The sequence below is a fragment of the Lutra lutra genome, chromosome 9 (genome assembly GCF_902655055.1).
Source record: "Lutra lutra chromosome 9, mLutLut1.2, whole genome shotgun sequence".
Lineage (NCBI taxonomy): Eukaryota > Metazoa > Chordata > Mammalia > Carnivora > Mustelidae > Lutra > Lutra lutra.
In genome coordinates, this window is record NC_062286.1 from 48,866,440 (window position 1) to 48,884,066 (window position 17,627).

Here is a 17,627-nt window from a genome sequence, read left to right on the forward strand (position 1 = left end):
TCACCAAGACAGCATGGTACTGGCATAAAAACAGACACATAGACCAGTGGAACAGAGTAGAGAGCCCAGATATGGACCCTCGACTCTATGGTCAGTTAATCTTCGACAAAACAGGAAAAAATATACAGTGGAAAAAAGACAGTCTCTTCAATAAATGGTGCTGGGAAAACTGGGCAGCTATATGTAGAAGAATGAAACTCGACCATTCTCTTACACCGTACACAAAGATAAACTCAAAATGGGAATGAGCATTTTTGACAAACTGTGCTGTATCCTGGAGGAAACAACCCCTTTCCCTTGATATGCTTTATCTGTAAGTTGAATTTTCATTAAGTTGAAAACTGTGATTGAACAAATAAATTAATATACTGGGGATGTACCCAAGGGGAGGAGTGGGGCAAGAGAGAGAATATGGTTAGTTTCTACTTTAGATCTCAAACTCATCTGCCACTTGGAGAATCTGTCTTTTCTCTTCATGTGGCTCAACTCAGTTCAGCATAAGCCTACATGGGAATTTAAAGATCACATCTATTTAGAGATCACATTCATCAGAAGATGAATCATTTTTCTCCTTGCATCTCTCTTACAGACCTGGCATGGTGGTAGGTGACCAATCAAGAACTATTTGAATTGCCTTTTGCTTTTTTGCCTTACACATCTAACACCCTTCAGAACTTCATGTTTAGAAGTGGTAATTTGACAGGATTGACGATTTCCTGAGTTCTTCAGCAATTGCTATCAAAATCTACCAAAAGTTGATTTTGACTAAACCTTTGAATACTCTACTGTAGAATTTTTAGTTTTGTTTCTGTTTAAGTAGTTTTTTTTTATTTGGAATGTTGTGCTAGACTCTCTTTTCCAGCCTTCGACAAGTGAGAACAGCATTTTGAAAACTTTCTTACCAGCTTTGTTGAGATAGAATTGACATATAACACTGTATATGTTTAAGATGTTCAGTGCATTGATTTGATATCATTATATACTGAGAAATGATTTCCACCATAGGGTTAGCTAATACCTCATCATGTCACACATTTCTTTTTTGTGGTGAGAGCACTTAAGATCTACTCTTTTAGAAATTTTCAAGTATATGACACAATACTGTTAACTATAATCACCATGTTGTGTATTAGTTCCCCAGAATTTGTTCATCTTCCAGCTACAAGTTTGTTCTCATTGACCAGTCTCCTCCATTTCCTCTATTCCCAAGCCCCTAGTAACCACATTTCTACTATGTTTCCATAAGTTTGACTTTTTTAGATCCCACATATAAGGAATATCTTATATATATGTCTATATATATATTTCTTCATCTGACTTATTTCACTTATAATAACATCCTTAAGGCCCATTCATGTTGTCACAAAAGACAAGATTTCCTTTTCTCTCATGGCTGAATAATATTCTGTTGCATGTATATGCCACATCTTTTTTTTTTTTAATTTTCTTTATTTTTTCAGTGGGTTTTTTTTCCATTTTTATTTTATTTATTTATTTATTTATTTTAATCTTTTTTTTAATTTATTTTCAGTATAACAGTATTCATTGTTTTTGTACCACACCCAGTGCTCCACGCAATCTGTGCCCTCTCTAATACCCACCACCTGGTTCCCCCAAACTCCCACCCCCCCACCTCTTCAAACCCTTCAGATTGTTTTTCAGAGTCCATAGTCTCTCATTGTTCACCTCCCCTTCTAATTTCCCCCAACTCCCTTCTCCTAACTCCTCATGTCCTCCATGCTATTTGTTATGCTCCCCAAATAAGTGAAACCATATGATAATTGACTCTCTCTGCTTGACTTATTTCACTCAGCATAATCTCTTCCAGTCCCGTCCATGTTGCTACAAAAGTTGGGTATTCATCCTTTCTGAAGGAGGCATAATACTCCATAGTGTATATGGACCACATCTTCCTTATCCATTCGTCTGTTGAAGGGCATCTTGGTTCTTTCCACAGTTTGGCAACCGTGGCCATTGCTGCTATAAACATTGGGGTACAGATGGCCCTTCTTTTGCCACATCTTTATCCATTCACCCCTTGAAAGACATTTACGTTGTTTCCATATCTTGGCTATTGTGAATAACGCTGCAGTGAACATGGTGTTGAAGACATCTCTACAAGATAGTGATTTCGTCTCCTTTGGATATATACCCAGATTTGGCATTACAGGATCTTATAATAGTTCTATTTTTAATTTTTTGAGAAACCTCCATACTCTTTTCCATCATGGCTGCACCAATTTACATTCCCACCAATACCTAAGGTTTCCCTTTTCTCCACATCCTTACCAACACTTATTATCTCTTTCTTTAAATAACAGACATCCCAACAAGTGTGAGGTAATATTTCATTGTTGTTTTGATTTGCATTCCCCTCATGATTAGTGATGCTGAGCATCTTTCCTTGTACCTTTCGATCAGTATTTCTTCTTTGGAAAAATGTCTACTCAATTCCTCTGTCCATTTTTAATCATACAGTTACTTTATTGTCGAGTTTTAGGAGTTTTTTACGTATTTGGAATAGTAATCCCTTATCAGATGTAGGACTTCCAAATACTTTCTTTCATTTCACAGGTTGCCTTTTCATTTTGTTGATTGTTTCTTCTGCTACACAGAAATGTTTTAGTTTGATATAGCCCCACTTTTTATTCTTGCTTTTGTTGTTTGTGCTTTTGGTGCATACACAACAAATAAATAAATAAATATTGCCAAGATCAATTTTGTGGAGTTTTTCCCTGTTTTTTCTTCAAGGAGTTCTATGGTTTCAGGCCTTATGTTTATCTCTTTAATACATTTTGAGTCAATTTTTATGAGTCGGTATAAGATAGTGGTCTGATTTTATTTTTCTGAATGTAGTTATCCAGTTTTCCCAGCCAATTTTTTTTGAAGGGACCATATTTTCCCCACCAAGTAAATATTTAAGTTTAATACCAATCGAGAAATATCAGAAAAGAGAAATATAGTTCCAGAATTTTTCTTTTTTTTAATAAAAATTGCATCTTTATAGTCCAGAGACTCTAAATAACAATTTAAAATTTGAGGACTTCTTAAATGCAATCCCTAATGCTGGGGTGGCAGTTCTGTGTGCTCTACACTTTGATGTCATTTATTTGGGTGACACCAAAAAGCTCCAGTGCCCTGATATTATTATTCATGTAAAACTTTATCTAATTTAGCATTTGATACATTACATTAACTTACATTATTTATAAACAGAAGCTGCCTTGCCTTGCCCTGGCAGATATGCATAATATATCCACTAAAGTTAACAGCCCATTGCACAAGAAACATGAGCTGTCCAAACATCCAAGTGAGTCCTCCACAGGCTGACACTATGAGGAATTTCCTAAGAGATTTATTCTTCCTCAAAAAATGGCAGAGCTGAACTCCTACAATCACCTGTCTTTATTCTGTACTACTTTTTCAATCCAAATATTTAGATTTCCCTTTTGTGCCAACCCTTCACTTAGCTTTTTTTCTATAGTTCTTGTGTGCTTCCCTTGGTGTGTGTGTGTGTGTGTGTGTGTTCATGTGTCTACAAGCATATGTGAACGAGTACATGAGGCCTTAATCCATTCTTCCTTCTGTCTTCATTCTACATTGAAAGAAGAGCACTATATCTACCCAGTAACTTCTAGAAGCAAATATGCTCTTAAGTGTCAAGTAATAATATATTTTTACAGCCATATTAATTATTTTAAGACTCCATTGTTCATAAAGAGGTGCAGAGCAAGATGCCTACAAACTCTGATAGAAAAGTAAGTTCATTTTGAAAAGAAAGCTGTGTTTTTTAAGAAGAAGTAGGGAAGGAAGAAAGAATACCTTTGTTCTCCTATGTAATAGGAATGGTATCCAAAGAAATATGAGCATTGATTATAATATCTGATAAAGTTAGTCACCTATTCTAAGTTTTTTTCATCACTTTTTCTACTTTACAATAAAACTCCTTTACCATTCTGAAATATGTTCTAAAGTGATGCAAGAAAATGAAGTAAAATCCATCAGAACTTATCTATTGATCTAAAATGGCAAGATACTCTGGACCATGAGTTCCATCAAACATACAATCATTTAAGAATATTTCACAAGGTTTTTTAAGAGTACCTTAATAAGTTCTGTAATGATTTTGACCTCCATTATGTAAAATGTTGTTGAACTGTCAAGATGACTGCTCATATGATTGTTAATTACCCTCTTTATATGGGACAATAAATGTAGTTTTTCAGTGATTTGCTCTTCTTGGAATTATGATGAGTGGATTCAAATTTCTTTTATATTGCTAAAGAATCTGCTTTAAATTTGTAAAGCGTACTTTATTTTTCTCTGAATCACAGAATTATAAAAATATCAAAAATAGAAGTATAATGAAGAAATCAAAATCATCTCATAATATTTTTTAATTCCACAAAAAAACATGTGAAAGTGAAAAGCTCCCTGTTTTGTTTTGGCCTTTTAGATTTCTCTTCACATAATTAGCTAATGTTAAAGGCTTTTTTTAAGAAAAAAAATTTAAGAAAATATTCTGTCAACTTTAGATCTATTCATTTACATGTTTATATGTATTGCTTCAATAAGTGATGAATCTGCATGTCTATCACTAACATTTATGATTAGCAATATATTTTAGAAACCTTGGTTATTTTGATTGCTATATACTGTTCTCTAATACGGATTAACTTTTTTTTAAAGATTTTATTTATTTATTTGACAGAGAGATCACAACTAGGCAGAAAGGCAGGCAGAGAAAGAGAGAGGAAGAGAAGCAGGCTCCCCACTGAGCAGAGAGCCTGATGTGGGGCTCATCCCAGGACCCTGAGGTCATGACCTGAGCCGAAGGCAGAGGCTTAAACCACTGAGCCACCCAGGTGCCCTGGATTAACTTTTTTTTTATTTAATCATTCTCTCACTGATAAACTGCAGGTTACTTTTAGTTTTACAGTATTAAAAAAGATGCCACAATTATCATGTCTGTACATATATTTTTCTTTTCATCTGTATTTCTATAGTATAGAATTGGGAATGTGAAATAACAAGGTCAATATGTATATATGTTATATATTATGTGAGTTTTTTCAAATTTCCTTCTAATGAAACTAGATTAGTTCTTTGGGGCTTGATGTCTAGTCATGGTACCATGATGTCTCAGGTTCTATGGATGTTTGAAGTTATTCTAATTTTTTGTTGACTGAATAAAAAATATTATCTATCCACAATATTAAGTTTATTACTATATTACTGAAATCCTCCATGCCCTTTGTTGGGTCTACTTTATATGTAAATTTAACATCATATAAACATTTACTTTATATGTAAATAGATGTGTTAAACTCTTCCACTAAAATTATGGATCCGAGTTTCTACAAATTCCCCTACATTTTATTTATTCCTTAGTGAAACTAGGAAATCATTTAATTGGATTCTTGCTCTATTTTTAGTAGGGGAGTTTAACTCATTAACTCTTATAATTCAAAATTTGATTGGACTTATTCTTCTATCTTATTTTATGTTTTCTTTAACTATAAATTCTTTTTTATTCATTCATTTTTGCCTTTTATTAAATCAATTACTTTTGTTCCATTTTTTTCTCTCTCCTTGTCCAAAAATTATCTATCTCATATCTGTTCTTTGATAATTGCCACTTACAAGTTCATTTATCCAACACATATTTATTGGGTTTCAGCTATTGTCAGACGTTGTTCTTGCTTCCAGGGTATACACACTACCAGCTAACAAAACCAACAACGTTCTTCTCCTCGTGCAGTTTGTATTCTCATAAACATGAGAAATGGATATATGCAAATCACACAGCATGTGCGGTGGGGACATATGCTACGAAATAAAGTAAATCAGGGAAGAGATATAGGGAGAATGAGGAGGGGAGTAAGTTTAAATAGCATTCTCAAAGATGGCCCAGTGCAGCTCTTTGGGGGAGAACCTCCAGGGAAAGAAAATAAGCAAAATCCATGAGGTGGGAGCACGTCTCGTATGTTCGAGAAGCAGCTGAGACCAATGTGGCTAGAGAAAAGAGACCAGTGGGTACTGACAGGAACTGAGGTCAAATAGATAACAAGATGTCAGAATGGTTGGGACTTTGTGTTTTAATGAATTTGGATTTATATTTAAGAACTAAATCAGTGTAAAATATTTTTGGCTAAACATAAATTATTGCTTTTAGGATATATTTTACTGTTATCTCTTTGCATGAGAAAGAGTTGTAATACAATGTGCATGTTGTGTGCATGAATTGTTTTTAATATTACATATCCAGTTGGGATGATTTTTCCTATACGCTGATGTAACATTGAATGTATTTGTTTGAGTATTTTAGACAGACTGCATGATCACAGTGGTACTTATATAGATTATACCTGGCAATTAAATTGAAATACTTCTGAAATTATAGCATAATTAATCTTTCTGATTTACCCTAACTGATCATAGTAAGTAAAATAAGATAAATAAATAAAAATTATGTTTCCAGTTTAAAAAATAAATAAGGACAATTTTGTTCTACTTTAAAATATTTTTAGACTAATATCAGTGCAGAATCAAGTGGACACAAGCTAATACTACCAACAAAACAGTGAAAAAAGGAATTGAAAAGGTATTCACAAATTTCACAGTAAGTGGCAATTGTCACTTGTTGTAGCAGAGAAAATTAAAAGAGCTGTTTAAAGAAAATTTAAGTATGCTTGGAACAACTATGATATGTGACTCTACTTTTTCAACTATGAATTTCATGAAATATAAATATAAATGCACATCAGTCACTGCAGTGAAAATTTAGTATCCAAACTGAGATGTGTTTTTAAAGTACAAAATACACTGAATTTCAAAAATGTAGTATGAATAAAAATATATAAAACATATAATAAATAATTTTATATTGATTATATACTATAATAATATTTTGGAAATATTTGGTTTCATAAAATATATTATCTGAATAATTTCATTTGATTTTTTATTCTTCTTAATGTGGCTAGAAAAAATAAATATTGTATGTATAGCTTGCATTTTATTTCTATTGGAGAATACTAGTCTAGATCATTAGGGAAAAGATCATAGTGCTTTGTGCAGGGGTGTGCTGTGAACAGGACAGTTAACATTCCTAGAACACAGTTATTAAATGCAACAGAGCATTCATAGTTTAGAATAGAGTCTTTGCAGTTTTAACCTAAAGAAAGCTACATCAATTACCAGACCCTGAGAATGTCTTAAGAGAACAACACTTGGTTGACTGGGTTCCTTAATCAATTAAACAAAGAATTTGCCCATGGGGGCTTCTATTTATGAATATTGACTCCAAGCTTGAATTTTTCTAGGATTTTGAGTTAAGATTACTTCTACAGCATTTCTCTATATGTTCCTTGCAACTACTTCTGCTGAATATCTTTCTTTATCAATCAAGTTCTATTTTCATCAAAAAATTTCTCAAAAGAATTTCCCAAAACTCCTCTACTAGGTTGTATTATTAAGTACTTACATGGCATTGCTTTTTTTTTTTTTTTTAGATTTTATTTATTTATTTGACAGAGAGAGACAGTGAGAGCAGGAACACAAGCAGGGGGAGTGGGAGAAGGAGAAGCAGGCTTCCCGCCAAGCAGAGAGCCCGATGTGGGGTTCGATCTCAGAACCCTGGGATCATGACCTGAGCCGAAGGCAGACGCTTAACCAACTGAGCACCCAGGAGCCCCTGGCACTGCTCTTTTAACAACTTCTTTATAAGGGGAAAGATCAATGAATGTGCTTGTATGCTATCTTAATTACTATACTTTCTAATTGCTAATTTGGGGCACATAGTAATGTTATAGAATTTTTAACATTGTTCTATTGCAGCCACCTTGCTCTTACTTATGCTACTAGTTCATCACTTGATTACTCTGGATTTTCTTGAGAAATAACCATTCCAACAGCAAACAAAAGTCATTTTCCCCTATTTCTAATAGTCAGAGCCCTCCCCCCCCCATATTGATGTGTTAGAAAGAACTTCCCAGCAGTAGTCAGTAATAATGATGATAGAAGGCAAGCTTGCCTTCCTCCTGGCTTTGAGGTTGCCTTCTGGAGATCTAAAGGCCAAATTCAGTTCTCACAAATATGTCGTCTCGAGCCTGCCCACATTTTTTAAATTTCAAAACTAAGTCTTTTATATGGGCTTCTACTCTACAGTTTACCATAGTGCTGGCCATTGTCTGTTGCTTTAAACCAGATCTAGTTCTCTTATTTACATTATTTACCCCTTAATGAAGATAGTGCCATTTTTCCTTAATTATTTGACTTATGTTTACCATGAAGTATGATTTTGGCTTGAGATTTATTTTATTTTCAAGATAGTTTTGCTGTTTTTATAAAAATAAAAGGTTTTTTAATTGTAGGCAAGTAAAATCATGATAGTTAAAACTCATAAACTCAGTCCCTATTAATAACTACCCTTAGAGTATGGTATTTTAGGTCTAAAATTTCTCTCTCTCTCATTCTTGCACACTCACTCTCTCTCCATCTCTAAAATATCTTTGCCAACATAGGACATCCTCTTTTCCTTATTTCTTTCTCCATTTTTTATTTATCTGTTCATTCACTTATACGATCATGAGCATATCACAAGTTCTAGAAACCACTGTATATTCATAGGTAAATGGTGCTGGTCACAGTAGACAAACAAGGTGGGGCTTATAGTTGGGAGATAATATATAGAAAAGTAAACAGACGATTCTAGTAGTTTGTGATAAGTGCTGTGTCAGAGGGAGTACAGGGCATAATCTGAGCATAAAGGAAAGGCACACAACATAGCTTTGGAAAATTAGGAAATGCTATCTATAATATGTAGTATCTAAACTGTAACCTTAGCATAAAGAGGGAAGAGATGACAGCATCAAAAGTATATGCAATTTTAACACATTAGTGTGTATTGCCAAAATGCCTTTCAGAAAGATCACATCATTTAAATCACTACAGAGAATGTGTAAGACAATTTAGCCATGACATCGATAATATTAACACTTGAGCCAATTTGGAGACGAAAATGGTATGTCTTGCTTTGATTTTAATTTTTTTACTATTAGCTAAGATTAAATTTATTTTTATTTCTTTATTACTTTTATATGGCTCCCCTAAACCCTCTGGACCCTCTAGAATAGCTCTTCCATGGTAAATAGTATCCTCTACATACTTCATCGGTTTTGAAAATATTTTCTCTGTATCCTGGCTCTACCAAACTTAAATATCTTTGAGTTCAAAGTTGCTATGTATTTCTCTTTGATTACTAAATCTGCACCCAGTCTCCCTTATTCTTACCCACTTAGGAAGCTCCTCTGTTCCTTGAAGCCTGTTCCATTCAGAGTCATCAACTAATTATTGCTTTAATTCACCAACCATGTCATTTCCTTTATTACATTGGTTTCCATCTCACATTCTTGTCCTTCTCACCAAGTACTACTGCTGTATTTGGACATTTGAATTACCTCTGGACAGTCCAAATGACTTACTGGCTTCTTAGGATTTAAATTTAATATCTTTTCTCTCTTTTTGGCTTATCATTTTTGCTTCAATTCTTATGTCTACTCCTTGTTATTGTTATTGGATCTTGTTATTCTTCTAGGGTAGTCCTTCTGAAAAAGGAATGGCTCAGATGCAGCATCCTGTTCTCTGACCAAAAGTTCATTTTAGTCCATCATTCTCAAGTCAAACCCTCTATTCTCGAATCCACTATACAAGTTTATTTCATCAAGAATCTTAGTCATTGAATCTCCATTTTCTCCTAATCATTTCATTCTCTCCCTTCATGCTTTCACATGCCATATTCCACCCTTCAGCCCCTCAGCTATGACCCGTCACTTACTAGTAAGTTTCCAGAAGTTAAAATTATATTAAATATACAAATGAAAGAGCTGTCACATAAAATATATTTCATTATTGGTTTGCAAACGGGTTCTCCCCTGCAAAATTCTGTAATTATTGCTGCACTGACTGAGTGTTACAGAATTGAAGACTGAAGATATTTTATTTGGGGGAAGTAAAAATGTTTTCTGCTTAAATTCCAGTAAGTTACCTTTTCTTTATCCTAAAAATCTAAATGCATTTTCCATAAAATGCCTATGCCTAAGTTTCTTTTCATTGACTCTGTCTAGAATATACTGAGCTTTCCTAGTCCACATATACCAGTCTTTGGAAAAGTCATTAAATTTTTCTTTCATTTAAATTCATTGAATTATTTGTTCTGTTCTCTCCATCAGGCATACCTATTATTTATACTTTATGTCCTCCATCTCAACTTGTTTTGGCTCATCATTTTCCTCTTTATCTTTTTCCCTTTAAATTCTTGATGCTTTTCTCAAGTTACCCTCCACATCCTTGACTGATTCTTTCTGCAGCTTCAATTCTTTATAGCTGAAAGTATGGATTTTATTTCTGTCATTAGGTTTTTATTTTCTCAGAGGCCAGTCTTTGTTTTACTGTCAGTCTTTCTTCTAATTCTACTGTGTTTTTCCTGCACCCTTTCCTCACTCCTAACGAATGCTGTTTCTCTTTTATAGAGACAGTGCTCTTGTGTGCTCAGAAGATGCTAAGGACTTTCCTAAAAATGACATCTAGACCTTTCAGTAGATCTATTACAAAAAGAAAAAGGAAAAAATGTCACCCTTTAAGCCTCCTGGATACTATTTCCTTTGTTCTGTAGTAGTTTTCCCCATACACATGGGGAGGTTTCTACTTACTCTCTTTGAATGAAGCAATGCTCTATCCACTCGATTGCCTGTCTCCTCTCCCCACGTATGCACTTGGATTATTTCAACATCTTTCTCAGGTCACAGATGACTTGATGTGCTCCGCTCCAAACTTAATTCACAATTTCTAGCAGATTTTGGCTCAGCTAAACTCTACAGGAGTTTCCATTGCCTGGATCCCTGATAATGGGAACTCAGAAAGTTGTTTTAAAAAAACAAAATTTAGAGGCTCCTGGATGGCTCAGTCGGTTAAGTGTCCATCTCTTGATTTCAGCTCGGGGCATGATCTCAGGGTCCTAAGTACGAGTCCGACAAGGAACCTGCACTGGGCTTTGTGCTCAGCAGGGAGTCTGCTTGAGATTCTCTCCCTCCCTCTCCCTTTGCCCCTGCCCATGCTCTCGCTCTCTCTCTCTCTCTCAAATACATAAATAAATCTTAAAACAAAACAAAACAAAACAAAAAAACAAACCCCTTTAATCTCTAATATAAACCCTAAACCGATCTCCATATCTGCCCCTGCTTCTCCACACAGAGCACTTTTTGTTTGGGGGTTTGGGGTAGAAGGGGACAAGACTAATGTTCCCTAGTTGAAATGCACACTTCCACATATCACCCAGTTGTCTACTCTGTAGTTTGAATGCAGCTTCTTTCTTTGAGTAGCTGTTGAGTGATATAAATTAAAGATCCCCAGGAATAAAAGGAAAAAATGAGAGGTTTCCCAAAAGCTGGGCATTTTGCACCCATTTTCACACATAGTAAGGCCACAGAATTTGTTGATAAACTCTGCACTCTAAAGGTCACTTTAATCAACTTTTTTAAATGACTGTTCTAAAATACCGTAAAGGCCATCAGTTTTCTGCCCAGAAAGAAATAGGCTTTTCTTTTCTATTTGAAAAGTCTGTAGCATGTGCCAGAGGAGGTGGGGGAAAAAACAGTAAGCTCCATCCAATTTCAGAAATATTTCCTTAGTTAATATAGAATAATATTAGAGATGAGCCTAATGCCTGTTTCCTTACAAATTTCCAGTAAATAAATTTATGGAAAACTCTAGAATCTTGGACCTTAAAGGTAGATTCCAGATCGTCTCAACCAATACACTAATTTTGCAAATGAGGAAACTGAGGAATAGGAAAGCATTATTTGTACAAACGTAAGAACATCAGCAGAACTGACACATCCATTTCAGAATCCCCTTTCAGGTTATTTCCCATGAGGCCATTCTGTCTCTTGTCCGCTCATTACCACAGTGGACAGGGCTTTCGTCACCTGGAAAAGAAAACCTTAACCATTTTCACGGGGATAGCAAGAGCCCTCAGCCCTGAGCAACAACAGGACACACTGTGCAGATGCCAGCAAGTCTGCCAGTCACTTCTGTCGGTTACTTCTTTAGACTTTTAATCAACACATGCCAGACGAAGGCCTTCATGCATGTCTACCTCCCAAAACAAGGAAATTTCTTCATATGCAACAGAAATTGCTCAAGAAATATGCCAGGGAAAGGGTTTTTGTTTTTCTTTTTTTCCTTCTTTCATCATCAGCTTCATGCTATCATTTGAAATGTATGATATCTGGTTGATATTAGCCCCTCATTTGGGACCATAGATCAAAGTCACACTAACAATATTTGTGGATTGATGAGTATTGCATGTAAGTGCCAATATTGTAAAATCAATTAAGGTTCTGACATAAAATGAGTTAGAATATTGGGTAGGGTCATAGACAATGACTAGCTCTTTTCTAAGGATGAAGAAGGATGAGTTCGTGTTTTCTGTTCAAGAGGATAACGTAGGAGCTTATGGTACGTCTACACAAAATACGTGTCTGTGCAAAGAATGTTAAAAATCTTATTCATTCTCTACCTTCTTTCTTTACCCATAATGCAGTGGAAAGAGCAAGGCTCTAAAGCCAAGCTGATGTGAACCGAAATCCACACATCATAGCTGCAGAAATTTGAACAAATTGCTTAAACCTCCAGTTGAAGTTTCTCAAACTCAAGAGAAATGACAGAGCCTTATTCAAAGGCTCAATGATTGCTGTTCGTGTGAATCAAAACAGATATTTTATATGAAGCTCGTAAGCCCATGCCTATAACTTGAGTATTCAACCAATGTTAGTTCTTTTCTCCTCTACACAGAAGAATTCACAAAACCAGGCATGAGCATGTGAAACACATAATTATGCCCCATTAATCATGTATGGATTTATTTTCTGTCATCTCTTTGTACACTCATTCTTTTAACAAATATTTTTGAATCCCTACTATGTGTCAGAACTATTGTAGACATGTGGGATACGTCCAAGAACAAAACAGACAAAATCCCTGATTACATGAAGGTTACAGTCTAGGAAGGAGAGACATACTAATGAATATAATTATCAGGGAAGAAATTGGCAATGTTATGCCAAAAAAAAAAAAAAAAAAAGCACAGATGAGGGACATTTGGAGCGCACAGAAGAGGAGTTTTCTCATGTTAAATGCAGAGGTAGAGTTAAGCCTCATTTTGAAGGAGGTAAGGAAATGCGCCATGCAGATATGCAGATATCTGGGGAAACAGTGTTTGAGGAAGAGGAAAGAGCCGATGAAAATACTGTATGATGAGATCAAGAACACAGGAGGGCCAGTGTGAGTGCATCAAAGTAAGCAAGAGGTACACTGATAGGAGATGAGGACCAGGGGAAAGAAAATGGCAAGACGAGTTATTAGATTATATGGTAGCTGTGGCCTTTTCTTTGGTTGTGGTATTTAAAACACTAAAGGAAGACAGATTGGCATATCATGGAATAATAGAAACAATACATAGACTTCACATCTGGTTTGTCATCACCTACTTATGGGAGTCCAAATTACACATCTGTATCTTAGCTCCTTCTGTCCCTAAAACGAGAAGGATCTTAGTGTAATGGGTCAACAAGTCTAAATTAGCCTGATCTTAGAAAATAATGGAAATTTCAGATCTCTAAGGAAATGAGTGATAAAATGAGTGAATATTCTCAAGTAGGAGGCTTAAAGCACTAAGCCAAAAATCTCAAATTTCTATTTCCTTTCTTTATATCAATCTTGTTTTGTCACCCAAAAGTGTGAGTAAGAGATGCCAGGGTTTCATTGATTTTAATTTAAAGGTCACATCTTTTTTGGAAAAGGCAATGTGATTGGCACTTTTGGTGTTTTCCTTACATTTATCACAACTTAAAGGCCTTTGGAAAAGTTAGAAAAGTAGTGAGGAAAAGAAGCATGTCATTTTAGTCATAATCTTTAGACTCATGTATGCATTAAAAATGAAAAGAGAGCAAAACAGTCCATTAAAAGTAATGTTTTTTTCCTCTTAATTTTGATTTTCATGATTTTATTTTAAGGGTGCAAAAATGCCCAAAAAGAAAGTATAAGACGTTATTTTGCACATTATCTCTGAAAATCCAGCTCTCAGACACCTCCTGGCCTTTGCCTAAGGCAATACCAATCACATAACTCATTTAGTATTTTTAAAAATATTAAATGTTCCATGTTTACCTATTCTAAGTAACAAGAAAAATCGTTGTGAAGATTTTTTGTTGTTATTTTACCATCTTAACACTTTCAGAGAAAATATTTGTTTTAATTTTTATCAATCAGAATGGGCTAGATTATGCTCTAATAACAAATGACCCTAAATCCCAGTGGTTTAACACAGGTTAACTCTTTCCATGGTTTTCAGACCCCTGGTTTCCAACAGCAAAAGCTGGTTTTGTGTGTGTGTGTTTTCATTCTTGCTAAATATCAACCATAGGTCAGTAGGTCATTCACGTCATAGAGGTGAAGTTATTGAATTCTTAGTCTTGACCAATGTCCCCCAGATTACCAAGGCAGTAAAAGAGAATGTGTTGGATCATACTCTGACCTCATAAAGCTTCCCTTGGAAATAGCACATATCCCTTTTCATTCACCAAAGCAAGTCATGTGACCACAACCAAGCTCCCACACTGGAAGAAAACCTGAAGGCTATGTCTCTCAGTCTTTCTCATTAACTGATTTCATCTCTGGGATTCTTGTTTGCCCTTGGTGTCTATCCCAGCATTCTAGATGCTATAACTCTCAGAGTAATTCGACATAAACCTCAAATTGAGTTCAAATAGAACTAAAAACAAACAAACAAACAAAAAACAGAAAGCCCAGTGGAAGTTGGAGGTCAGAAAGTTCTGAACAAAATATTAAAAATATTATTGCCCAAATTAACTCAATGGCCTGAATTCTATAACAACTAAGAAGTCTCTAAATCTTCTACACAATTCCCATTACTCCTATTCCCTGTTGATGTTCCCTGTTCCCCCAGGTTAAGCTATTATTCTATACCTTCAAATTGTTTGGGGGACCCTACTGTCAATTGTCACTTTTTCATAAAACTCAACTATGTAGAATAATGATTTTCCCAAAAAGCTTGAAAAGAGCCCTCCTACAGGCTGAGTGAATCACACAAGATATTAACATCAAATTTAATCATAGAAGAAATAGTCATACCTTCACTCACTGCCGATTTGTTCTCTTTTTCTTCTCAGTTCTAGTAAACCTTGCTTGTGAATTCCTAGATAGCGTGTTCATTAACAGCTTGGTCCCTCACCATTCATAACCTAATTCTTTAACAAGGGGACCCAGGTTTTCTTTTGAGAAACCCCCATTCCAAATTCTCAGCCTTGTAGATTCAGTGCCTTGTAGATTCATCCCAAGGCCAGCCACAAGTGGACTCTAATTAACTTAAGCCAATCAGTATATTATCCCTTCTTCCTGACCACATGACAGTCTTAGGAAGGCATGAGTCACAATTTCCATCAATGATGCAGTAGTAGACTCTTGATGGGACCTTCAGGAAAAATAAAATTCTCCTGGCTCCTATGGGAGCCATCATGAGACATTAGGTCCTCCAGACAGTCTGGAGAGAGGGAATGGGAATTCTGGGAAAGCTTCAGCCATGTTGTTTCCATGAATTATCCTGAAGGCAACCCTGAGAGGCAAAGGGTAGGGTCTAGAGAGTCACAGAGAACTGTACCTGGAGCCCCTTTAACCTATGAATCCCTAATCTCCTACTGAGCATTTCCACTATATGAATCAATGAATTTTCTTTTTTGTTTCAATTTTGTTTGGGTTTCTGTCATTTGGAACCAAAATTTTCTTAACTGTAACATTGCCACACATACAGAGCCAAGCAAATAAGAAAAGAATGATCCTTACTAGTCCAGGGACAGGTGTTGTTAGGTATGTGAAGCTTAGATGAAAGCTTAGTTAGCAAAGAGAAGAAAAGCACTGAATTAGCCTAGCACCCAGGAAATACTGGTTAGAATCACAAATCTGCTGGCTCTCCTTACATGGGTCACTTTAGTTTTATGGACCTCAATGTTTTAACCTATAAAGAAAAGGAATCGTATTTGGTGATTTCTCAGGTCCTGCACAGTTTTTTAATTATATGATTTTATTAATAATATAAACAAGTACCATAACTCAAAGGGACCATTTACGGTAAGAGTCAATAGTCCCAGAGATCCTGACTATTTATTTACCCTCAGTGAAAGAATCAATATCCATAATCATGATATCAGGTTAACAAGTAAAGTTTAAAGTAGCCTCAGTTTTATGACAGTAATTATTTTAGAAAGTCTTGAACATAAATGATTAAAATAAAAAATGCACAGCAATGTCACACATGTGTGGCCCAAGAGACATACCTGTTCATTGCCGTTGCAGCATTATTAGTGATAATTCAAAACAGGGGAAAACACAAAGTGTACAGGAAACGGTCAAATAAGTTCTACCACATCCTAACTCGGAGAACAGAAAATCCTCCTGGTGTCAACCACGGTGAATTTGTCCCTTTCTTGATAATAATCGACCATTGTTTTCAAGTGACGTCTGGAGAAAGAAGAGGAAAAGTAGAAAAGAATGAGTATAGGGGAGAAACTGTAAGATCACCATAGGACCTGGTTGGTCTGCAAGAGTCTCAGTTTCCACAAGTGTTGATTACTATCAGGCACCCTTCCATTTCCAAAAGTGTCCTTGTTTGAAAGATACATTATATAGCCACCCTAAGAAAATGGGAGCTTTCTTTAATCCACTGCATAAATACATTGCCCAAGTACTTTATAGTGAACATGTACTCGTGTATCGCTTCAATTAAAAAAAAAACTTCATGAGAATTATTTGCAAACATCTGGAATAGTGGTTTTCAAGCATTCGTAGGAGGACAGCTTACTGTGAAGACTGGTAAGTGACACCATTGTGTCTAAAGGGTGAGGAACATCATCATTTGTGGATCGCCATCCACCCTCTCTCTCCTTTTCTCACCATGACCTGCCCCGATGGGATGCCTCAGAGACCCTCTGAAAACCACATTGCTCTTTGGTTCCTTTTGGTTAACAGGGAAATGCATGTTAGTAGATGGATACCAGAGAGCCAATCTGTAAAGTGCTCTCAATATGAGGCAGAGGGGAAGTCATTTTCTTTATATATATGTATGTATGTATATACAGAAATATATGTGTGTATATTATACTTACATATATATAAAAACATTGAAAAGGTGAACTAAAGACCAAGCTGCAAGGAAAGAGTGTGAGCCAGACTTAATAAAAATTTCTTAGGAAAATCTCTTGCCCGTCATCCCTTATCAACTTTCTACAATTAGCGATATTCTTATTCAACATACCAAGTTCAGCACAAATGAAAATAAAAGCATGTCCCTGACAAGGCACATCGCAACCTTCCTCTGGAGCACTGGCTGCAGATAAAGATGCTGGGTCCCTCCCACGAGTGACTAAATCAGAGCCTTTGGAAGTGGGGTGTTGTTAAGGAACTCCCTAGGTGAAATGAATGATCTGTAAGGTTTAACCCCCAAATAGAGACTTTCCTCCCAGGAGCGTGCACCCAGCCACAAAGAGGGAGAT